Here is a 25,865-nt window from a genome sequence, read left to right as displayed (position 1 = left end):
AGATTTCCTCTTTTGGGGCTGGCTTGATCTGGATTGGGGGGGGGGGGGGAGTCAGAGGCTCTTTCAGGTGGTGAACACCAGCTTTCTTCTTAGAAGTGCTTCATTTGGGTCACAATCGGGGCACCCTCTACACCACTGTAACTGGCATTCTCTAGAATGCATTGGCCTGATACACGGGGTGGCAATATACTGATAAATGACCATCTTTTTCAGATGTTAAGGAGGATTCTTCCTCTTTATGGGTTGATTTCACATAAAAGAGGAGGACAGAGATAAAGATTAGTTGTTTAAGAACTTACCATTACCTTAGATGTTCTTCTCTTCCATGTTGCAGTATTCATAACTGTAGGCAGGTTGCTGCCTGCAGCACCAGACATAGGATCAAAGGTACGTGCGATGTTGCATGTCAGAGCCATATAAGGACGTCGGCTATAAAGGTGACGTTTGCATATTTTCACTTCAAAAATGACTGCCACATACAGTAGTACCCCTGGGAAGCAAAAAAAAAAAAAAAAAAAAAAAAAAAAAAAAAAAGCTTTTCACACCTTATGCCACCAGGCAAGAAGAAGGTACCTTTACAGAGGTATGTGCCTTTTGTTGTGCCCTGTTTGGATGGACAGAAGACACGGAAATGCCACACAAGAAGGATAAACAGGGTAAGAGGGTGTAGAAGGCGGAGACTGAATACTGCAACATGGCTAAGGTTATGGCAAGTTCTTACACAACTAATCTATGTCCTGCTATTCTCGTGTTGCAGTATTCATAAAGTACAGTTGTGTATACTTATCATAAATGTAGATGTTTGAGTGTATTCACTGTTGCAGTCATTACATTTGGGTTATCTGCTTGCAGGTAGCCCTCAGTTGGCCTGATCATAGTCTTGGGTCCTGTGTTGGTTGCTGTCTCATCTTCCATGACGTCAGGTAGTCAGGGGTATAAAGCATGCAGCCGACGCCATTACATCAGTTTTTCTTGCCCCAGATGTCAGGTGACCCCATAAGGGGAAGCAATTATATACAAGGTTACACCTCCAACAAAAAGCCAAAAAGGCTTTCTTGGTTTAAGGGAGCATCCATTAATTTAGCTTTAACATGATCTGGCAAAGATTGCTCCTTAAGCCAAGCATGCCTTCTAAGTACAGGCCCAGTGACAGCAGCCCTGCAAGATGCCACTAATGAATCAAAACCACATTGTAAAGTATGTTTTCCAACCTGCTCAACAGAATGCATTAGATCCTGTAATTCTTTATTGTCAGGAATCAACATCATTTTCTGTTTAAGCATTCCAATAATATGCTGCTGATACTTCAGCATATGAAACTGGCAGTTTAAGGCCCTAATGGCCAAAGTTGCAGAAATGTATACCTTGTTACCCCATCTAGCCAGGGCTCTGGAATCTCTATCAGAGGGGGTAGGGTTTTTGGCAGTAGTAGCCTTAATACCTTTGGGTCCCTGTGAAATGGTCTCAGGATCCGCAGTTGGGTTCTTAAAGAGGAACTTGAGAAAGTCAGGTACCCTGTAATAGCTGTCAAGTTTTCTGGGAGCTGGAGGTAAAGTGTCAGGGGTCCAGGCTAGATTCCGAGAAGGCATCATCTACAATGTCCTGTACAGGAGCGATAACTAAAGGCCTGTGTTGAGGTAGGAGTAAGAATTCCCTAAGCCTCTTTTTGGAGTCAGAGTAATCCTGGTTTTCACAGCGGAAATGCTCCCTAAGAGTATGCAAGGTTTCACCAAAAGAGAAATCCTCTGGAGGGGAAGAAGAGGGAATGGAGTCCTCTGCATCAGAATACTCATAGGTAGATAAGGGCAACTCCTGGTCATCAGAGAAAACAGAAATTTCAGAATCTTGATCAGAAGAAATAGAAGGAAAATTAGTCTTAGGTCTCTTAGAGGGAGAAGGGTGGCTTTCCCTGATTAGAGTAATAAGGTCTTCAGCCATTCTTATCATTTGTTTTTTAGGCATAGAGGCCTGACCATGCAGTCTGGGTGTCTGTTTTCTAGGCATGGATAGAGTTTTAGGCCTTGAAGAAGAAGATGGCGTTGGTTTAATATGCAAGCCAGTAGGCCTGAATACACCCTCAGAAGCCGGTGCCTGCACAGCGACTCTGGACCCATCCAAGGTAAAGACATCCGCAGGTTCCACAGTCGAAGAAGCATCTCGCGGCACACCGGACTCCCAATGGGTCTCAGTAGAGGCCTGCGAATCTGAAGTAGCGGGTATCAGGGGCTGCAAACTGGCGACTAGCTTAGAAAAGTACAGTTTTGTACCTACCATAAATGTAGATGTCCGAACAGGATAGCATCTGCAGTCATAACAAATGGGTTGTCCTGTCGTCAGGCAGCCCTTCGGTCGGCCGGATTCCAAAGTCTGGGTCCGGCTTCGGCTGATGTCGCACTTCACTCGACGTCATCTCTGCTGGTCTTCGGGTATAAAGGCATCAGCCGACGCCATTTTCCTCAGTGTTTCTTGCCCCAGATGCCAGTTGCCCACTTGGAAAGCTAAATTTTGGATAAATGCCAATGTTTCCAAAATAGTAGAAGGCAAACACAAAAAATAAGCATGTATGTACATATATACAAACAAATACACCATAAGAGACTCCCCCCCAGCTAGCTATTAGGAGGGTAAATACCCTAGGAGTACCACAGAGGGGAAGGAGGGTGGGTAATCCTGACTGCAGATGCTATCCTGTTCGGACATCTACACTTATGGTAGGTACAAAACTGTACTATGTCCTTCAAGGATGCATCTGCAGTCATAACAAATGGGTAGAATACCATAGCCAAACTGGGGGAGGAGGAAGAAGAATTATGGTGTAGTTAGGATCCCTTGCAATACAGCAGTGGCAAACCCTGCTCGGGATTAGAGTACAGAGGTAAATTATAATGCTTGGCAAATGTATGCACGGAGGTCCAAGTAGCCGCCTCAATAATGTCCTTGGTTGCCACTCCTCGTAAGAAAGCTGAGGTAGTGGCTGTAGCCCTTGTAGAATGAGGTCTTATGTTCTGTGGAATTGGTTTTCCATGGTAGGAGTAACAGAATCTTATGCAATTTCCTATCCATTTGGAGATTGTCTGTTTGGAAATTGCTTTTCCTTCCCTTCCTGTTGCGTAGGCTACTAAAAGCTGGTCAGTTTTTCTGTTACCTTTGGTTCTGTCCAGGTAGTAGCGTAACTGTCTATGTACATCCAAGGTATGCAGCAGTCTTTCCCCCCTGTTCTGTGGATTGGGAAAGAAGGTAGGTAGGTGGATTGCCTGGTTTAAAGACACTCTGGATACCACCTTAGGCATAAATGTAGGATTAGTTCTCATGGACACTCTATCTTGATGGAAGATTAGGAAGGGTTGTATTGCCATTAAGGCCTGTAGTTCCGAAACCCTCCTTGCTGAAGTAATTGCCAGTAGGAAAGCAGTTTTCCATGATACGTGTTGAAGATCTGCTGTTGCTGCTGGTTCAAATGGAGGGAGTGTCAATTTTTCTAGCACAAAGTTCAAGTCCCATGCTGGTAATGGTGGTTTCCTAGGAGGTTTTACATTCTTGATCCCTCTGAGGAACTGCCTGAGAAGAGGATGCGAAAAGACAGGTGGATCGAAGCTGTATTCTGCTGAAATAGCTGATGCATGTATCTTGATGGAGGAATAGGACAGGCCTGTATGTAGAAGCTCTGCCAAGTACTCCAGGATGTTAGCAATATCTATGTTCGACACATCTTTTCCTCTTTCAGTACTCCAAATGACAAACCTTTTCCATTTTCCTGCATAGTTCCTTCTTGTTGAAGGTCTGCGGGCTTCAAGGATAATGTCTTTAACCCTTTGGGATAAGTCTGGGTTAGTTGCTGTTATGTGATGTTCCAGGCAGTCAGTTGCAAGGTTTTTAGGTTTGGGTGCATGATGTTGTAGTTGTTCTGAGTTAACATCAAAGACATCAGGGGTATTGACCACATTCTCCCCTGAGACATGCTCCTCAGCAATGGATACCAGTGTTGTCTTGGCCAATTCGGAGGTATCAGAATTATCCTTGGACGTTCCTCTTTGATTTTCAGTAGTACCTTGTGCATCAAAGAAAGAGGTGGAAATACATATGCTGTCAGGCCTTTCCAACTGAAGGATAGAGAGTCCACCTTCCATGCAAGTGGGTGGTATGTCCTTGTGCAGAATTTTTTGAGCTGGTGATTGAGTGGGGATGCGAATAGGTCTATTTGTGGCATTCCCCATTTCTTTGTGATGGCCTTGAAGATGTCAGGGTGTAGCATCCATTCGTGAGCATCCGAGGTGGTTCTGCTTAACCTGTCTGCTAGGGTGTTTTCTTTTCCCGGCACAAATATTGCCTGTAACTGGATGTTGTAGCTCAGAGCCATATTCCAAAAGTCCAGAGTCATCCTGCATAGGGGGTATGAATGAGTGCCTCCCTGTTTGTTGATGTACCACATGACTGTGGTGTTGTCTGTCCTTATCATTAAATGGCCTTCTTTGAGGAATGGTCTGAATTTCTGGATTGCTAGTTTTACTGCCAGCATTTCTTTTTGGTTTATGTGCAGGTGCAGCTGGTCTGGAGTCCACAATCCTTGTATGCATTTGTCCAACATGTGCCCCAGCCTAGGTCTGAGGCGTCCGTTGTGATGGTTTGGCTTGCTTGAAAGTTGTGGAATGGCAAGCCTGGGTTTGACTGGCATGCTTGAGCCCACCATAGGAACTCTTGTTTCAGGCATGGGATTATTGGAATTTCGGTTTCTAAGCTGTGCCTGTGTTGAGACCATAAATTTTTTAGGTACCACTGTAGCTTTCTCATATGCAGTCTGGCATGGGGTACCAGGATTATGCATGATGCCATGAAGCCCAAGGCCTGCAGTACTTTTCTTGCTGTTAGTTTGTTCTGCTTTGTTAATGCCAAGAAGTAAAGAGGGAGTTGTTCTTGTTTTTCTGCAGTTAGGAATGCCATTTGTTTTACTGTGTCCAATTCCGCACCCAAGAATGTTCTTGTCTGGGATGGTATCAGTCTTGACTTTTTTAAATTGACTGTGTATCCCAGGGCTTGTAGTAAGCAAATGACTCTTTGTAAATCTGTTGTCAGCTTGCTTTTGTTGTCCGCTTGAAACAGGCAGTCGTCCAGGTATGGATAAATTTGGATTCCCTGTAGCCTGCAATGAGCGATTACTGATGCCAGGCATTTTGTGAATATTCTGGGCACAGTAGATAAGCCAAAGGGCAATGCTGAGAATTGATAATGCTCTGATCCTGCAAGAAATCTGAGGTATCTTCTGCAATTTGGTCATATGGGGACGTGCAGGTATGCCTCCTTGAGATCTAGAGTCACCAGCCAACACTCCTTGCCCAGCATGGGAAGAAGTTGCTGTAGGGTCAGCATTTTGAATTTTGGGACAATGATGAATGTGTTTAAGATGGACAGGTCGAGAATAGGTCTCCAACTTTTCTCTTTTCTTGGTACTAGGAAGAGTCTGGAGTAGAATCCTTTGCCCTGTTCTGTTATTGGTACTCTTTCCACAGCTCTCATCTTTGTTAATTGAGCTATCTGCTTTAGAGCTTCTGTTTTTTGATTTGGAGGTAGGTTTGGCATTCCTCTTTTTACTGGTAAGGTGTGGAAGTGGAACCTGTAGCCTTGGTCTATGGTTTGCAAAATCCACTTGTCTTTTGTGATATAGTGCCAATTTTTGAAAATAAGGCTAACTTTCCGCCTAAAGGTGCTGCTATTTGCTCCCTGGTAGGCGGTGTCAGAGCCAAGTCACTGTGATTGTCCTGTTGCAGTGGCAGTGGTTGTGTCTGTGCCTCGCTGGTTATTGCCTTGCCACTGGCGTCCTCTGTAGGCACCTCCTCTGGATTGATTTCTGCCTCTAGAGCCGCCTATTCCTGCCTCTTTGAGATTTTGAGGAGTCTGGAAAGGACCAATTTTTGGCAGGCCAGTTCCTGCTAAACCTTGGGGCTGAACCTGTAAGAAATCCTTAACTGTTTGTACAGATTTTGCCTTCTCTTCCATTTTCTTCATTACTTGCTGAGCAGGGGTACCAAATAGACTGGCCTTATCCATAGGAGCATCTAACAGCTTTGCTTTAACATGATCCGGCAAGACCTGTTCTTTCAACCATGCATGCCTTCTTATCACTGTGCCAGTCATGGCTGATCTAAATGAAGCCTCCAGTGCATCATAGCCACATTTTAAGGAATGGTTACTAACCTGCTGAATGTTATTCACCATTTCTAAAACATATTTCTTATCTAAGGAGTCATCAGAGGACAGCTTCTTAGTTAACTGATCAAGCATAAACTCTTGGTATTGGATCATATGAAACTGACAGTTTAAAGCTCTAGCTGAGAGAGTAGCAGAGGTGTAAACTTTTTCCCCCATCTCTAAGGACCTGGATTCCCTTTCAGAAGGGAGAGGGTTTTTGCTGAGGTCGAGGCTACTGCCTTAGGCCCCTGGGATATAGTCTCAGGATCTGCAAGTGGGGCCTTGTATAGGTGGTGATGAGTGTCTGGCACCCTGTAAAATCTATCTGGTTTGGCAGGGGCTGGAGGTAAAGTATCAGGAGCAGTGCAAACATCATTAAATGCATCATCCACAACAGGCAGAACTGGAGGTATAGCTAAGGGCCTATGTTGTGGTAAGTGCAGAAAGGTCCTAAGCCTTTTCTTGAATCTGAGAAATCTTGTCCCTGCCATTGGAATTGTTCTCTCATGGCATGTAAGGTTTCCCAAAGGAAAATTCCTCTGGTGGAGAGGCAGATGGAATGGATTCTTCAGCATCGGAATCTTCATAAGTAGAAAAAGGAGCCTCTGGCTGATCTGTAATGTCTGAGTCATCCAAAGAATCATCAGAGGACACTGGCTCGGGGCTCTGCTCTAGGTCTCTTTCTGGAGGCTGAGAGGCCCTGTCTGGGTGAGATTGGGATCCCCTAATTAAGGATATTAAATCCTCTGCCAGAGTAAGCATTTGTGAACTAGAAGTGGGCCTGTGTGAGGGGGGCTTAGCAGGCACTGATTTAACAGTTTTGGCTGCTTTAGCCCTAGCAAAGGCCTTAATAGACATGGCTGCAGGAGGCCTAGCAGCACCACGTGCTGGGGTAGAGACATCCAAAGGGATGGTGTCTGATAATTCACTAGGAACCACAGTAGTAGGCAAAACTTCAGAGGCCGATTCAACTAAGGTAGCAGGAGCCTCAGTAGTAGTCATGTATTCGGCTGAAGATTGACCCGTTTTCTCGGTTTCGGCCGAAACCGAGACACTCGCTTGCTTAACCATGGTTTCGCCGAAACCGCGGACCGCGAGTGTCGGTCTTTTCTTTGCGTTTTTAACAATTTGGGTAGTCGGAGGATCCGGCGGCATAATGTACGAAAATCTGAGCGAAAAACTGTTCAGCAAACTCCGACCGGCCTAAGCGTTCGTCGGTTGAAGGAAGCACAGGCTAAACAGGCTGCTACGTCGTGGTCTGGGCCTAAGCAAGGTAGGCAGTAAGAGTGGAAATCTTTATGAGGTATTTGTTTCCCACAAGTTAAACAGTTATTTACTTTTTCTGACATCGGCTGAGGCAAGAAAGAGTCCCCAACGGGGTACTTAGCTTTTAGAAGTCTTCGAAGTAGTATTCGGTAGTAGTAATCTCTGGATCTGACCGACCGGCACTTGCGAACAGCTTCTGCTTCGGGCGCCACGCGGCAAGAAAGACTGGGGAAAATGGCGTTGGCTGATGCCTTTATACCAGAAGACCAGCAGAGATGACGTCGGGTGAAGTGCGACATCAGCCGAAGCCGGACCCAGACTTTGGAATCCGGCCGACCGAAGGGCTGCCTGACGACAGGACAACCCATTTGTTATGACTGCAGATGCATCCTTGAAGGACATCATTGTCGGCAGCTTTGGACCAATGTGGTCTGTCTCTGTCTTTATCTTTGCATTTTTTTGGAATGTCGGTAGTCGGGTGGCTGACCAAAGCCATTTCTGGATAATTGAACAGAGTACCAAAATATTTATATGCGAAAATGAACAGACGATGAATAGTTTGAGGATTGAATAAGGCACAAAACTGACAGTGAGGTATGTCGTGGTCTGGGCCTAGGCAAGGAATGCAGTACAAATGGAAATCTTTATAAGGTATTTGCTTTCCACAAGAAATACAATTGTTAACTTTTACTGACATCAGTTTAGAGCAAGAAAAAGAATCCCCAACGAGGTACTTAGCTTAGTTGAAGGCTTCGGATCTGAGAGTCGAAAACGAAAATTTCAGGAGTCTGCCGACCGGCACTTGTGAACTGCTTCTGCTTCGGGCACCGCACAGCAAGAAAGACTGATAAAATGGCGTCAGCTGCATGCTTTATACCCCTGACTACCTGACGTCATGGAAGATGAGACAGCAACCAATGCAGGACCCAAGACTTTGATAATCAGGATGACTGAGGGGTACCTGCAAGCGGATAACCCAAATGTGATGACTGCAACAGTAAAACACGAAGAACATCTGATAGGGCATGCAGCCTGCTCTAAAGCGTAGATTATCGTCTGCAAGATTCTCTTATTGGGATGTGCAGGTAGGCTTCCTTTAAATCCAGTGTTGCCAACCAGGCATTTTTGCCTAGCATGGGAAGCAGCTGATGAAGAGTTACCATTTTGAATTTTGGGATTACCAAAAAAAGTGTTTATGATAGACAGGTCCAGGATAGGACGCCAGGAATTGTCTTTTCTGGGTACCAGGAAAAGTCTTGAGTAAAAACCTTGCCCCCATTCTTCTTCTAGGACAGGTTGAACAGCCCTGATGCTTAGAAGAGAGAGAAAGTACAGTTTTGTACCTACCATAAATGTAGATGTTCGAGTGTACACCCTGCTGCAGTCATCACACTTGGGTTATCCTGTCGTCGGGCGGTCCCGCAGTCTGCCGGAATTCCAAAGTCTTGGTCCGGCGTCATTTGCTGTCACTTCTTCCTTGACGTCAGTGCACCAGGGGTATATATAATGCATCCGACGCCATTTTCTTCAGTTTTTCTTGCCCCAGATGTCAGGTGCCCCCAAAAAGGTGGTCAGTAATTAGTACCAAATTAAGTAATTTTTACACAAACACAAAATCCCTCCAGCTATAAGCAAATACATCAGGAAGGTATTGTAGAGATTTAGCCAGTTAGATCAGAGGGGATGGAGGGAGGGTAACCTGGACTGCAGCAGGGTGTACACTCGAACATCTACATTTATGGTAGGTACAAAACTGTACTATGTTCATCATGTTACCCTGCTGCAGTCATCACACTTGGGTAGAATCCCAAAGCTAAGGATGGGTGGAGGAGTTATAGAGGGTTAGAGGAGGCTAGAAGGCCCTGCAGAACTGCAGTGGCGAAGCCAGCTCTAGTCTTAGAGTAAAGAGGTAAGTGATAGTGTTTGGTAAAGGTGTGTACTGAACTCCAAGTTGCAGCTTCCAAAATCTCCTTGGTTGGAACCCCCCTGAGGAAGGCTGTAGATGTAGCTGTTGCCCTGGTAGAGTGGGGCCTAATGGTAGCAGGAACTGGTTTTCCATGATGGGTATAGCAAAAATGAATGCAATGTCCTATCCATTTGGAAATAGTTTGTTTTGATAAAGCCTTCCCTTGTGAAGCTGTAGCATAGGATACAAAGAGCTGGTCAGATTTTCTGAAAGCCTTAGTTTTATCCAAGTAGTAACAAAGTTGCCTGTGAATGTCCAAGGAATGCAGGAGTCTTTCTCCTTTGTTCTGTGGATTTGGGAAGAAGGTGGGTAAGTGGATGGTTTGATTTAAAGCAACACTGGAAACCACCTTAGGCATGAAGGAAGGATTAGTTCGTAGAGAAACTCTGTCTTGATGGAAAATGAGGAAAGGTTCAACTGCCATTAGTGCCTGCAGCTCTGAGACTCTTCTAGCTGAAGTTATTGCTAGCAGCAGGGCAGTCTTCCATGATAGAAACTGTAGATCTGCAGAGAAAGCTGGTTCAAAGGGAGGTAGCATAAGTTTTTCCAGAACAAAATTGAGGTCCCTTGTTGGTGTGGGTGCTCTCCTGGGGGGGCCTAATGTTCTTTGCCCCTCTGAGAAACTGCCTTAGAAGTGGATGCGAAAATAAGGGTGGATCTGTGTTGTAGTGGGTTGAAATAGCTGATGCATGGATTTTAATGGAAGAAAAAGAAAGTCCTTTGTGCAACATCTCAGTTAAATACTGTAGAATCTGAGGCATGTAAGGCTGAAGTGTGTTAGGTGCAAAACCTTTTCCATTTATCCGAATAGGCCTTCCTGGTGCTGGGCCTCCTAGCTTCCAGAATAACATCCGTAACTGCTTGGGAAAGAGGAGCTGGCTGGATGCTTAGGTGATTTGCCATGCAGCCAGATTTAAGGTTTTGAGCTGGCTGTGAAGAATCTGATTGTTTTGCTATGAGCAAATTGGCAATTTGTGGTAAAATCCAAGGTGGGCCCTGGGCCATATTCCTCAATAGTGGGTACCAGTGCTGGCGTGGCCAGTCTGGGGCTATGAGTATCAGTCGTGGTCTCTCCTTTCTGACTTTCAGAAGCACCTTTGTGAGGAGAGGCAATGGAGGGAAGGCATATACTGTCAGGTTTTTCCAACTGAATGAGAGTGCGTCCACTTTCCAAGCTTGATAGTGCAGTGTCCTTGTACAAAATTGTGTTAGTTGATAGTTTTGAGGACTGGCAAACAGGTCTATGTCTGGAAGGCCCCATTTTTGAGTTATCATTGCAAATACTTGTGGATCCAGTTTCCACTCGTGGGGATCCATGATGTTTCTGCTGAGGTCGTCTGCCAATGTGTTCTTTTTTCCTGGCAGGAATTGAGCTTGTAACTGAACTTGGTAAGCCAGAGCTGTGTTCCACAAGGTCATTGCTTGCCTGCATAGAGGGTAGGAGTGTGTACCCCCTTGTCTGTTTATGTACCACATTACTGTGGTGTTGTCCGTCCTTATTGTAAGTTGTCCTGGATGTAATAGATTATTGAAGGCTGTCAGAGCATTCTGTACAGCTAGCATCTCTTTTTGATTGATGTGCAGATTCCTTTGGTCTGCAGTCCATATGCCTTGAACGCACTGTCCTGCCATGTGTGCCCCCCAGGCATAGTCCAATGCATCTGTTGTCATAGTTTGTCTGGCTGAGGGCAAGGTGAAAGGCTGACCCTTGTTGAGGTGACATGCCTGTGACCACCATAGAAACTCCTGTTGTAGGCAGGGAATGAGAGATATTATTGTCTCCAAGCTGTGGCTGTGTTGAGACCATACACTTCTTAGGTACCACTGTAATTTCCTCATATGCAGCTTTGCAAATGGTATTAGTAGTATGCAAGATGCCATGAAGCCCAAGGCCTGCCAAATTTTTCTTGCAGGTAGTTGGGTCTTTGTTGCCATTGTTTTGAAATATTGAGTCAGTTGTAGTTGTTTGTCTGGCGTCAGGTAAGCCTTCTGGGCCGTTGTATTCAAGCTGGCACCCAGAAATGTCATATTTTGTAAGGGTACTAGTTTTGATTTCTTTTCGTTTACTGTGTACCCCAGGCAACTTAGAAGATGTTTTACAAAAGACAGATGTTGTAAGAGGATGTCCTTGCTTTCTGCTTGGATGAGGCAGTCGTCCAGGTATGGGTATATTTGAATTCCTCTTTGTCTGCAGTATGCAATTACTGGTGCCAGGCATTTTGTGAAGACCCTGGGCGCAGTAGATAAGCCAAAGGGCAGTGCAGAGAATTGGTAATGGGTTGTACCTGCAATGAAGTGGAGGTATCTTCTGCAACTTTGTCTTGACAGGGACATGCAGGTATGCCTCCTTGAGGTCCAACGTTACTAGCCATGCTTTCTTGCCCAACATGGGAAGAAGCTGCTGTAGTGTTAGCATCTTGAAATTGGGTACTTGTAAGAAGGTGTTTAGAATTGAAAAGTCCAGAATTGGTCTCCAGGCATTGTCCTTTCTGGGAACTAGGAAAAGTCTTGAGTAAAATCCTTGGCCTTGCTCTCGAGTAGGTACCAGTTGAATGGCTGTCATGTCCATGAGAGCTGTAATTTGTTTTTGTGCCTCTGCCCATTGATTTTGTGACAGGTTTGGCATTCCCCTTTTCATTGGCAAGGTGTGAAAATGGAATCTGTATCCTCGTGAAATTATGTCTAGAACCCATTTGCCCTTAATGTGCCAGTTGTCTAAAAAAATGCGAGTTTTCCTCCCAAGGGGGCTGTCAAGATAGTCTTGTTTGGCCAGATGAGGTGCAAGTCATTGAGTTTGCCTTCTGGTAGTCTGGGACCTGTCTTCTCCTCCCTTCTGTGTTGCAGTGCCCCATTGTCGAGGTTTGTACTGGGCTTGTGGCTGTCCTCTGCCTCTTGGGCATCTGTATTTACCCCTCTGTGGTCTGTCAGTAGCTGGAAAGGACCAATTTTTTGTTGGCCAATTTCTGCTGAAGCGAGGGGGCTGTACCTGTAGAAAATCTTTGACTGTCTGCATAGATTTTGCCTTATCCTCCATTTTCTTAAGACTTCTTCTGCTTCAACTCCAAAAAGAACATCCTATTGTAAGGGAGCATCTAGAAGCTTTGCTTTAACATGAGGCAGAGTTTGTTCCTTTAACCAAGCATGCCTACGTATAACAGACCCAGTGACAGCTGCTCTGCAGAAAGCCTCCAAAGAATCAAGCCCACATTGTAAAGTATGTTTGCCAACCTGTTCAGTTGCATGCAAGAGATCCTGCATTTCTTTCAATTCAGACTGCTGAGGGAGTGTGCTCATTTTTTGTTTTAACTGAGACATTAGAAATTGCTGATATTTTAGCATGTGGAATTGGCAATTTAGTGCCCTCATAGCTGGAGTGGCTGAGGTGTAAACCTTTTCCCCCCACCTGTCTAGTGCTCTGGAGTTCCTTTCAGAGGGTACAGGATTTTTTGCCATAGAAGCCTTAGCCCCTTTGGGACCCTGGGAGATGGTCTCTGGATCAGCAACAGGGCTTTTATAAAGGAATTTGTGGGAATCAGGCACTCTATAGTATCTGTCAGGTTTGGCTGGAGCAGGAGGCAAAGAATCTGGGTTCAAACTGGATTCTAAGTAAACATTATCCACAATGTCTAAAACTGGGGGGATGGCAAGTGGTCTGTGCTGGGGGAGTAAAAGAAACTCTCTGAGCCTTTGCTTTGAGTCAGAGTAGTCCTGACCATGGCCGGCCTTAGGCATAGGCGAACTAGGCGACCGCCTAGGGCGCCGTACATGCCGGCCTCAAAAGGGCGCAATTCTGCTGTGAAGTAACGCTAACCGGGAAAGCTGAAAAGACAACAAATTTATTTTTCAAATGTCAGTCACCGACGCACGACGCCCATACAGGCTAGAAATGCGCCCTCCCCCACTTCAACTTAAGCACAAACTTGTTTTCCATCCTATCCACAGTAGCACAGACAGCCCCCACTTCTTCCTACCTCTTGTTCCTTCCTTCGTTGGGAGTCGGATGTACCTATTGGCTAGGCGATTGCAGTTCTCGGAATCTGTGGATGTGAGTCAGCATCGTTCTTCCACGTGGAGTACTACAAACCGAATGGAGCGTGTTTTTGGCGTTTTATGGTTTTTTACAACTTTTACACTGAAGGCTAGGAGGTAAGTGACTCGAAAGATGGGGTCCGGGGGTTATTGATGAAATGTAATTTTTTATAGTGTGTGTGTGTTTATATTTCTGAGATGTGAAGGAATAGTGTGTGTGTGTGTGTGTGTGTGTGTGTGTTTATATTTCTGAGATGTGATTTGAAGGAAGCACAGTAGCACTGGGACGCGTTTATTAGAAGAACGAAGCAAGCAGACAAGCATTTTGTATAGTGTGTGTTTGAAGTGGAAGGGAAATTCAGTCCATGTTTTATTTTTTAAATACATTTTACTTTTGTGCTTAGAATCGAGCACGGCTTTGGGTTTGGGGATTGCTTTGGATGTGCGCTTGGAGCGTGTGAATTTTTACTTTAGTTTTTAATTTTAGTAGATTTGATAAAGTACAGTTTTGTACCTACCATAAATGTAGATGTCCGAACAGGATAGCATCTGCAGTCATAACAAATGGGTTGTCCTGTCATCAGGCAGCCCTTCGGTCGGCCGGATTCCAAAGTCTGGGTCTGGCCTCGGCTGGTGTCGCACTTCACCCGACGTCATCTCTCCTGGTCTTTGGGTATAAAGGCATCAGCCGATGCCATTTTCCTCAGTGTTTCTTGCCCCAGATGCCAGTTGCCCTCTTGGAAAACTAAATTTTAGATAAATGCCAATGTTTCCAAAAAAAATAGTAGGCAAACACAAAAAATAAGCATGTATGTACATATATACAAACAAATACACCATAAGAGATCCCCCCCTAGCTAGCTATTAGGAGGGTAAATACCCTAGGAGTACCACAGAGGGGAAGGAGGGTGGGTAATCCTGACTGCAGATGCTATCCTGTTCGGACATCTACATTTATGGTAGGTACAAAACTGTACTATGTCCTTCAAGGATGCATCTGCAGTCATAACAAATGGGTAGAATATCATAGCCAAACTAGGGGAGGAGGAAGAAGAATTATGCTGTAGTTAGGATCCCTTGCAAAACAGCAGTGGCAAACCCTGCTCGGGATCTAGAATATAGAGGTAAGTTGTAATGCTTGGCAAATGTATGCACGGAGGTCCAAGTAGCCGCCTCAATAATGTCCTTGGTAGCCACTCCTCGTAAGAAAGCTGTGGTAGTGGCTGTAGCCCTTGTAGAGTGAGGTCTTATGTTCTGTGGAATTTGCTTTCCATGGTAGGAGTAACAGAATCTTATGCAATTTCCTATCCATTTAGAGATTGTCTGTTTGGAAATTGCTTTTCCTTCCCTTCCTGTTGCATAGGCTACTAAAAGCTGGTCAGTTTTTCTGTTACCTTTGGTTCTGTCCAGGTAGTAGCGTAACTGTCTATGTACATCCAAGGTATGCAGCAGTCTTTCCCCCCTGTTCTGTGGATTGGGAAAGAAGGTAGGTAGGTGGATTGCCTGGTTTAGAGACACTCTGGATACCACCTTAGGCATAAATGTAGGATTAGTTCTCATGGACACTATCTTGATGGAAGATTAGGAAGGGTTGTACTGCCACTAAGGCCTGTAGTTCCGAAACCCTTCTTGCTGAAGTAATTGCCAGTAGGAAAGCAGTTTTCCATGATAGGTGTTGAAGATCTGCTGTTGCTGCTGGTTCAAATGGAGGGAGTGTCAATTTTTCTAGCACAAAGTTCAAGTCCCATGCTGGTAATGGTGGTTTCCTAGGAGGTTTTACATTCTTGATTCCTCTGAGGAACTGCCTGAGTAGAGGATGTGAGAAGACAGGGGATCAAGCCGTATTCTGCAGAAATAGCTGATGCATGTATCTTGATGGAGGAATAGGACAGGCCTGTATGTAGAAGCTCTGCCAAGTACTCCAGGATGTTAGCAATGTCTATCTTTGACACATCTTTTCCTCTTTCAGTACTCCAAATGACAAACCTTTTCCATTTTCCTGCATAGTTCCTTCTTGTTGAAGGTCTGCGGGCTTCAAGGATAATGTCTTTCACCCTTTGGGATAAGTCTGGGTTAGTTGCTGTTACGTGATGTTCCAGGCAGTCAGTTGCAGAGTTTTTAGGTTTGGATGCATGATGTTGTAGTTGTTCTGAGTTAACATCAAAGGCATCAGGGGTAGTTTCCACGTCCTCCCCCGAGACATGCTCCTCAGCAATGGATACCAGTGTTGTCTTGGCCAATTTGGAGGTATCAGAATTATCCTTGGACGTTCCTCTTTGATTTTCAGTAGTACCTTGTGCATCAAAGGGAGAGGTGGAAATGCATATGCTGTCAGGCCTTTCCAACTGAAGGATAGAGAGTCCACCTTCCATGCTAGTGGGTGGTATGTCCTTGTGCAGAATTTCTTGAGCTGGTGATTGAGTGGGGATGCGAATAGGTCTATTTGTGGCATTCCCCATTTCTTTGTGATGGCCTTGAAGATGTTCGGGTGTAGCATCCATTCGTGAGCATCCGAGGTAGTTCTGCTTAACATGTCTGCTAGGATGTTTTCTTTCCGGTACAAATATTGCCTGTAACTGGATGTTGTAGCTCAGAGCCATATTCCAAAGGTCCAGAGTCATTCTGCATAGGGGTATGAATGAGTGCCTCCTGTTTGTTGATGTACCACATGACTGTGGTGTTGTCTGTCCTTATCATTAAATGGCCTTCTTTGAGGAATGGTCTGAAATTCTGGATTGCTAGTTTTACTGCCAGCATTTCTTTTTTATTTATGTGCAGGTGCAGCTGGTCTGGAGTCCATAATCCTTGTATGCATTTGTCCAGCATGTGTGCCCCCAGCCTAGATCTGAGGCGTCCGTTGTGATGGTTTGGCTTGCTTGAAATTTGTGGAAAGGCAAGCCTGGGTTTGACTGGCATGCTTGAGCCCACCATAGGAACTCTTGCTTCAGGCATGGGATTAGTGGGATTTTGTTTTCTAAGCTGTGCCTGTGTTGAGACCATAAATTCTTTAGGTACCACTGTAGCTTTCTCATATGCAGTCTGGCATGGGGGACCAGGATTATGCATGATGCCATGAAGCCCAAGGCCTGCAGTACTTTTCTTGCTGTTAGTTTGTTCTGTTTTGTTAATGCCAAGAAGTAAAGAGGGAGTTGTTCTTGTTTTTCTGCAGTTAGGAATGCCATCTGTTTTACTGTGTCCAATTCCGCACCCAAGAATGTTCTTGTTTGGGATGGTATCAGTCTTGACTTTTTTAAATTGACTGTGTATCCCAGGGCTTGTAGTAAGCAAATGACTCTTTGTAAGTCTTTTGTCAGCTTGCTTTTGTTGTCCGCTTGTATCAGGCAGTCGTCCAGGTATGGATAAATTTGGATTCCCTGTAGCCTGCAATGAGCGATTACTGATGCCAGGCATTTTGTGAATACTCTGGGCGCAGTAGATAAGCCAAAGGGCAATGCTGAGAATTGATAATGCTCTGATCCTGCAAGAAATCTGAGGTATCTTCTGCAATTTGGTCGTATGGGGACGTGCAGGTATGCCTCCTTGAGATCTAGAGTTACCAGCCAAAACTCCTTGCCCAGCATGGGAAGAAGTTGCTGAAGGGTCAGCATTTTGAATTTTGGGACAATGATAAATGTGTTTAAGACGGACATGTCGAGAATAGGTCTCCAACATTTCTCTTTTCTTGGTTCTAGGAAGAGTCTGGAGTAGAATCCTTTGCCCTGTTCTGTTAGTGGTACTCTTTCCACAGCTCTCATCTTTGTTAATTGAGCTATCTGTTTTAGAGCTTCTGTTTTTTGATTTGGAGGTAGGTTTGGCATTCCTCTTTTCACTGGTAAGGTGTGGAAGTGAAACCTGTAGCCTTGGTCTATGGTCTGCAAAATCCACTTGTCTTTTGTGATATAGTGCCAATTTTTTTGAAAATAAAGCTAACTTTCCGCCTGAAGGTGCTGCTATTTGTTCCCTGGTAGGCAGTGTCAGAGCCAAGTCACTGTGATTGTCCTGGTGCAGTGGCAGTGGTTGTGTATGTGCCTCGCTGGTTATTGCCTTGCCACTGGCGTCCTCTGTAGGCACCTCCTCTGGATTGATTTCTGCCTCTGGCACGTCTATTCCTGCCTCTCTGAGATTTTGAGGAGTCTGGAAAGGACCAATTTTTGGAAGGCCAGTTCCTGCTAAACCTTGGGGGCTGAACCTGTAAGAAATCCTTAACTGTTTGTACAGATTTTGCCTTCTCTTCCATTTTCTTCATTACTTGCTGAGCAGGAGCACCAAACAGACTGGCCTTATCCATAGGAGCATCTAACAGCTTTGCTTTAACATGGTCCGGCAAGACCTGTTCTTTCAACCATGCATGCCTTCTTATAACAGTGCCAGTCATGGCTGATCTAAATGAAGCCTCCAGTGCATCATAGCCACATTTTAAAGAATGGTTACTAACCTGCTGAATGTTATTCACCATTTCTAAAACATATTTCTTATCTAAGGAGTCAGAGGACAATTTCTTAGTTAACTGATCAAGCATAAACTCTTGGTATTGGATCATATGAAACTGACAGTTCAAAGCTCTAGCTGAGAGAGTAGCAGAGGTGTAAACTTTTTTCCCCCATCTCTCTAAGGACCTGGATTCCCTTTCAGAAGGGAGAGGGTTTTTTGCTGAGGTCGAAGCTACTGCCTTAGGCCCCTGGAAGATAGTCTCAGGATCTGCAAGTGGGGCTTTGTATAGGTGGTGATGAGTGTCGGGTACCCTGTAGAACCTATCTGGTTTGGCAGGGGCTGGAGGTAAAGTATCAGGAGCAGTGCAAACATCATTAAATGCATAATGCATCATCCACAACAGGCAGAACTGGAGGTATAGCCAAGGGCCTATGTTGTGGTAAGTGAAGAAAGGTCCTAAGCCTTTTTCTTGAATCTGAGAAATCTTGTCCCTGCCATTGGAATTGTTCTCTCATGGCATGTAAGGTTTCCCCAAAGGAAAATTCCTCTGGTGGAGAGGCAGATGGAATAGATTCTTCAGCATCGGAATCTTCATAAGTAGAAAAAGGAGCCTCTGGATGGTCTGTATTGTCTGAGTCATCCGAAGAATCATCAGAGGACACTGGCTCTGGGGGCTCTGCTCTAGGTCTCTTTTCTGGAGGCTGAGAGGCCCTGTCTGGGTGAGATTGGGATCCCTAATTAAAGAGATGAGATCCTCTGCCAAAGTAAGCATTTGTGAACTGGAACTGGGCCTGTGTGAGGGGGGCTTAACAGGCACTGATTTAGCAGTTTTGGCTGCTTTAGCCCTGGCAAAGGCCTTAATAGACATGGCTGCAGGAGGCCTAGCAGCACCACGTGCTGGGGTAGAGACATCCAAAGGGATGGTGTCTGATAATTCAATAGGAACCACATTAGTAGGCAAAACTTCAGAGGCCGATTCAACTAGGATAGCAGGAGCCTCGGTAGTAGTCATGGATTCGGCTGAAGATTGACCCGTTTGCTCGGTTTCGGCCGAAACCGAGACACTCGCGGTTTGCTTAACCGTGGTTTCGGGCGAAACCGCGGACCGCGAGTGTCGGTCTTTTTCTTTGCGTTTTTTAACAATTTGAGTAGTCGGAGGATCCGACGGCATAATGTACGCAAAATCTGAGCCGAAAAACTGTTCAGCAAACTCCGATCGACGCCTAAGCGTTCGTCGGTTGAAGGAAGCACAGGCTAAACAGGCTGCTACGTCGTGGTCTGGGCCTAAACAAGGTAGGCAGTACGAGTGGAAATCCTTATGAGGTATTTGTTTCCCACAAGTTAAACAGTTATTTACTTTTTCTGACATCAGCTGAGGCAAGAGAGAGTCCCCAACGGGGTACTTAGCTTTTTAGAAGTCTTCGAAGTAATATTCGGTAGTAGTAATCTCTGGATCTGACCGACTGGCACTTGCGAACAGCTTCTGCTTCTGGCGCCACGCGGCAAGAAAGACTGAGGAAAATGGCGTCGGCTGATGCCTTTATACCCGAAGACCAGGAGAGATGACGTCGGGTGAAGTGCGACACCAGCCGTGGCCAGACCCAGACTTTGGAATCCGGCTGACCGAAGGGCTGCCTGACGACAGGACAACCCATTTGTTATGACTGCAGATGCATCCTTGAAGGGCATCATATCATGGATGTATATAAGCCTGTAGTCACATAACAAGAATGTGGGTGCTTTTGGGGTGGGTTTCTCTAGGCTTTGGTTTGCTTGTGGAACGTGTGAACTTTTACTTTAGTTTTTAATTTTAGTAGATTTGATAACATATCATGGATGTATATAAGCCTGTAGTCACATACCAAGAATGTGGGCAAAATTTTAACAATGTACTTAGTGGACAGATAACCAAAATAACTACATAGTGTACCCTGTACTAGTTTCCGTCACACCTTTTATCTGGGAGCTTTTGTAGTTATAGCTGTTAGAACTATTTTTGTTGTAGATACCATTAGAGTCTTAGGTGTAGTTATAGCTGCAATTGTAATATGACACATCGATAATGAATGAATGGCTAGTCAGATATCTTAATTGTACATCACTTCATTGGATCAGGAAAGATACCTTGCCCAGTACCCACCTGCTTATCATGGGAATCTTAGGGATTAATCCTGGTGGCCCTAATATTTACAATAATAACAAATACAGTTTCTACAGTAAGCCCTGACTTATCCATCAATATAATCTAGTACTGTCTTACTATGTACTGAACAATCTGCAGAAAACTTTACTCATATTGAGTCAGGACTTAGCCACAGTTCATAAATGGTTTCATCTCAGATGACTAGTAATTCATTTTAGCAATGTATTTTTCAACAATTAAATCAGAAGATCACCCAGATAGGTTAAAGAGATCTTACCAATTATCAAAGATTGTTAACAACTTTCCGTTGTCTGCAGGTGATGTCTCATCATATGCATCCAGGTAGCGCACCTGCCTTCCTTGCCCCACGTCACATTGCTTGCTTAACTTTAGAGCATATGATATGACCAGCGACAAATCCATTTCTGCTTGAGCTGTTGTAACTACCTAAATTCCAACAGTGCATTCCTTTTCACTGTGAGTTACTGCTTCTTAGATACATTATTTTGCATTTGTGGTTACACTTAAACTGCTATATTTTTAGCATTCTAGCAGTTTTCTTTCCTTTTTGTCCTTTCTTCACTTTATTTTATATTAGCAAGTTACCAGACCTCTCACCTAGCCCTATTTTGAAATAACATCCCTATTATCGGGCCTGATTTAGCCCTGCATAGGATGTTACTATTTTTTAGTGAATGTCAAGCTTGGTTTGCCCTTCATTCAGCTTTGTGAATTCCCCTCACCACATGTGATCTTTGAAGCTGCCTAGTACATACACTCTCTAGATGACCAACATACTAATGGCAACAATAATTAAAGAACGGGCACATTTTGCATCATCCTTTTCTTAAGGAAAATAAATGACCTTGTGTGGTAGAATTTTGCCATCCAGTTCATTAAAGTCTACAGATTTTGCATTGCATCTTTGATAATGTGCTTGTATGTTTCTATCATTTTGATATTTTGTTTTTAAAAATATATTTGTGAGTAGCATCTACATTTGTACTGGAAGCACAGAGAATTATGTGTTAGACAGCATTCATATTTTATGCCAATTAAATGTCCATATTTTTATCTTTTCAAGGACTTTTGCTCCTGTTTTCAATGTCTGCATGATGAGAGATATGTCAGTTAGTTATATGTACTTGAGGTTAGAATAATAATTTAATTTTGCATTTGGCCCACTTAAGAGGAAGCATCATATATGCATGATAAAAATCCTCTTGAATTGTGCCTTATTAAAGCAGATGACTGCCATAACAAAATCACCATCTTCTCTGTGAAGAAACCCTTCCTTCTTGCTCGCTTAAATTACTGGTGCTGCTCTGTCCACCTCTATCCATGGCTTCCAGTGTCAGCAGTGTGTTACAAATCTCACTGTGGCTACTCCTGCAACTCTCCCAAGGAAATGCACAAGATAATAAAAGTTTAATCTCTTCCTCTAGACAGTGATGAATTAATTAATCAATTCAAAATTTAGTAAAAGCTGAAACACATCATTATGAAGAGAACTATATGCTAGGCATAGTTTACTTTGAAGCATATTTTCATAATTTTATAATTTATAATTCCTGCATAAGGGTTAGATAACCATTAATATGGAGATTACAACTTTCCCATACCTTTCAACCTGCAGACATTGAAAATCAGAGAATCATAGAAAATCAATTTTGTGTAGTGTGTGTTTATATTTCATTCAGGTAGCGATCAGGATTCATTTTTGGCTTTAACACCCCCCCCCCCCCGTGACTGATATGAGCACTCTGATACGAGGCCATGCCATATCTGTGTGTCTAAGTGTGCATGTTTCTAAATGTGACCAAACAGTTTAGCATAACAAAGATAAGCTCACGTGGAGTGTTTTGTGGGAGTGACCCTTCTGTGGGCGTGGCTCAAACAGGGGTGTTCCTTGTGTTCAGTGTGGGTGGGGCTTAAGGGGCGCCAGAGCAGTGCTTCGCCTAGGGTGCCGTTTCAGCTAAGGCCGGCCCTGGTCCTGACCTTCCCAGTGAAAATGTTCCCTCATAGTGTATAAAGTTTCCCCAAAGGAGTAGTCTTCAGGAGGAGAAGCTGAGGGAATAGAATTCCTCAGCATCAGAAAGTACAGTCGTGTACACTTACCATGAATGTAGGTGTTAGAGTGCCTTCACTGTTGCAGTCATGACTGTAGGGTTCTCCCCTGCCGGCAGGCAGTCCTCGGTTGGCCAGAATCCCAAAGTCTGGGTCCGGCTTCGGCTGTTCAGCCATGCTCCCTGACGTCAGAGCGCCAGGAGTACAAAGCTGACAGCCGACGCCATGTTCTCCAGTTTTTCTTGCCCCAGATGTTAGGAGTCCCAAAATGAGTAAGGTCCCATATCCTTTGCAAATACACCTCAGAAGAATGGTGAAAAAAGGAACCACACAAAAGTAAAAATAAGAGGGGACAGGAGGGAGGGAAACCCAGACTGCAACAGTGAAGACACTCGAACATCTACATTTATGGTAAGTGTACACAACTGTACTATGCTCATCGTGTTTCACTGTTGTAGTCATGACTGTAGGGTAGAATCCCAAAGCAGAATGAAAGGGAGGTGGTCACAAAGTAGAAGGGGCGGCTAAAAGGCCCTGCAAGACTGCAGAAGCAAAGCATGCCCTAGACTTAGAGTAGAGAGGTAGATTGTAGTGCTTTGAAAAAGTATGCACTGAACTCCAAGTTGCAGCTTCCAAAATGTCTTTGGTAGGAACTCCCCTGCAGAAGGCAGCTGAAGTGGCAGCAGCTCTGGTGGAATGAGTCCGTATACTCCCTGGGATTTGCTTTCCATGGTGTGAATAACAAAATCTGATTCCATGAGCAATCCATTTAGAAATGGTCTGTTTTGCAATGGCTTTACCTTGGGAACTTGAAGCATAAGAAACAAACAATTGTTCTGATTTTCTGATGTCCTTGGTTCTGTCCAGGTAAAAACGTAGTTGTCTGTGTACATCCAAGGAATGTAAGATCCTTTCCCCTATATTTTGAGGAGTGGGGAAAAAGTTGGCAAGTGAATAGTTTGATTTAAAGCCACTTTGGAAACCACCTTAAGCATTAAAGTAGGATTAGTCCTTAAAGACACCCTGTCTTGATGAAAAATAATATAAGGTTCCACAGCCATAAGAGCTTGCAACTCTGAAACTCTCCTGGCAGAAGTCAGAGCTAACAGGATGGCTGTTTTCCAAGATAAAATCTTGATGTCAGAAGAGGCAGCAGGCTCTGAGCTTTTCCAAAACATAGTTGAGATCCCAAGCAGGAATGGGAGGAGATCTAGGAGGTCTTAAGTTCTTAGCTCCTCTGAGAAACTGTCTCATGAGCTGGTGGGAAAAGATTGGAGGGTCTGTATTGTAATGAGCAGAAATAGCAGAGGCATGTATCTTAATGGAAGAGAAAGAGAGACCCTTATGTAAGAGATCTGTCAGGTAAAGTTAAATCAAAGGAATGTTAGGAAGAAGAGGATCAGAATCCTGAGCCTGCATCCAGGAACAAAATCTTTTCCATTTTCCTGCATAAGATTTTCTAGTGCTAGGATGTCTGGCTTCTAAAATGACATCCATAACCTGCTTGGGTAGGAGAGAATGAATCAAAGACCCTGGATTAACCAGGCCGCCAGGCTGAGAGTTCTGACATGGGAGTGTAGAACCTGACCCTGGTGTTGGGACAGAAGGCTCGGAGTCTGTGGCAAAACCCAAGGGGGCTCCAGACATAGGTTTTTCAGAGTTGGGTACCAAAACTGTCGAGGCCAATTTGGGGCCAGCAAGATTATCATCTTGGGCTTGTCCTGTTTGATCTTTAATAATACCCGTGGAAGAAGAGGAAGAGGCGGAATGGCATATCCCGAGAGGTTTCTCCAACTGAATGATAGTGCATCCACTTTCCAAGCTTGTTCGTGGAAAGTCCTGGTGCAAAAAATCTGTAGTTGATGATTGAGGTGGGATGCAAAGAGGTCTATGTGAGGACATCCCCAGACTGCTGTTATCATCCTGAATATTTCGGTGTCCAGCATCCACTCGTGTGGGTCCGAAAGGTTTCTGCTCAGACTGTCTGCCAGGAAGTTTTGCTTCCCTGGTAGAAACTGAGCTTGAAGATCCAGATTGCAAGCTAGAGCTGTGTTCCATAGATCCACGGCTAGTCTGCAAAGGGGGTAGGAATGAGATCCCCCTTGCTTGTTTATGTACCACATAACTGTGGTGTTGTCTGTCCATATCAGTAGTTGTCCTGGTTGTAGAAGATTCCTGAAGGCCAATAGAGCTTTCTGAACGGCTAACATTTCCTTTAAATTGATATGCAGGTGCTTCTGATCCTTTGTCCAAAGGCCCTGTAGACAGTTGCCCTGAAAATGGGCTCCCCATGCATAATCTGAGGCATCCGTGGTTAGTATCTGAGTGGCAGAAGGCAGACAGAAGGGTTTTCCTTTGTTTAGAGTACATGCCTTGGACCACCAAAGGAATTCCTTTTGAAGACAAGGCAAGATGGAGATCAGTATGTCTAAACTGTGGCAATGCTGAGACCATACACTTTTTAGGTACCACGGTATTTTCCTCATATGTAGTCTTGCATATGGTACGAGAAGGATACAGGAGGCCATGTAACCCAAAGCCTGCAGGAATCTCCTTGCAGATAACAGAGTTAAAGTTGCCAAGGTTTTGAAAGTTGAAGCCAGCTGTAACTGTTTTTCGTATGTCAGAAATGCCATCTGGGTTGTTGTGTTTAGAGAAGCGCCTAGAAAAATTATCTGTTGTGAGGGTGTCAAATTTGACTATTTTATGTTTACAGTGAGTCCCAGGAACTTGAGAAGATTCTGAACAAACTGTAGATGCTGGAGTAAGACCTCCTTGCTGTCTGCCAGAATAAGACAGTCGTCCAGATAAGGGTAAATTTGAATTCCCTTGAGTCTGCAATAAGCTACTACTGGAGCCAGGCATTTGGTGAAGACCCTGGGTGCAGTAGACAATCCAAAGGGCAGCGCAGAGAATTGAAAGCGCCTCGATCCAGCCTTGAACCCGAGGTATTTTCTGCATTCCTGCCTGATGGGAATGTGTAAATATGCCTCCTTTAAATCCAAAGTTACCATCCATGCATTTTTGGTCAGCATTGGAAGTAGCTGCTGTAGAGTAAGCATCTTGAATTTTGGTATCTCTAGAAAAGTGTTCAAGACTGACAGATCCAGAATGGGTCTCCATGAATTTTGCTTCCTGGGGACTAGAAAGAGCCTTGAGTAAAAACCTTGTCCCATCTCTGAAAGTGGAACTAGTTCTATGGCTTTCATAGCCAAAAGAGCTTCCACCTGGTTTAAGGCCTCTGTCCATTGATGTTTTGGAAGATCTGGGCATCCGCTTGGCCTTGGTAGGGTATGAAAATGGAATTTGTAACCTCTTGAAACCACATCCAGTACCCACTTGTCTTGGGTTATATGAGTCCAATTTAGGTGAAAAAGAGAAAGTTTTCCTCCGAGAGGGGCTTCCATTCAAGAAGTTCCTGCAGCCCAACAGAGGGAGTCATTGAGTCTGTTTCCTATGAGCTTGCGACCTGTCCTCTCCTCCCCTAGGGGTGGAAGCAGTCCACTGTCTTGGTCTATAAGAGGCTTGTGTTTGAGGCCTTCCTCGGGAGCGTCTGTATCTACCCCTCTGAGGCCTGTCTGAATTGGGAAAGGACCAATTTTTTGTAGGCCAATTCCTGCTAAATCTGGGTGGCTGTACTTGTAAGAAATCTTTAACTGTTTGCATGGATTTTGCCTTGTCCTCCATCTTTTTAATCACCTCTTCAGCTTTAGATCCAAACAAAACATTATGCTGAACAGGAGCATCTAATAATTTAGCTTTTACTTGATCTGGCAAATT

At 44.4% G+C, this 25,865-nt stretch overlaps 1 protein-coding gene across 1 annotated transcript in view; it reads right to left on the bottom strand.

Moving 5' to 3' along the window:
• The window catches only part of GNPNAT1 (glucosamine-phosphate N-acetyltransferase 1), a 722,404-nt gene that overhangs the window by 169,549 nt on the left and 526,990 nt on the right, over window positions 1-25,865 (bottom strand). The gene's annotated exons all lie outside the window — the stretch shown is intronic.

The sequence above is a fragment of the Protopterus annectens genome, chromosome 6.part0, assembly GCF_019279795.1.
Source record: "Protopterus annectens isolate FY-2018-M chromosome 6.part0, PAN1.0, whole genome shotgun sequence".
In the NCBI taxonomy this organism is placed as follows: domain Eukaryota; kingdom Metazoa; phylum Chordata; order Ceratodontiformes; family Protopteridae; genus Protopterus; species Protopterus annectens.
The sequence above is the reverse complement of the archived record's forward strand: the minus strand, read 5'-3'. Positions and strand labels throughout refer to the sequence as shown.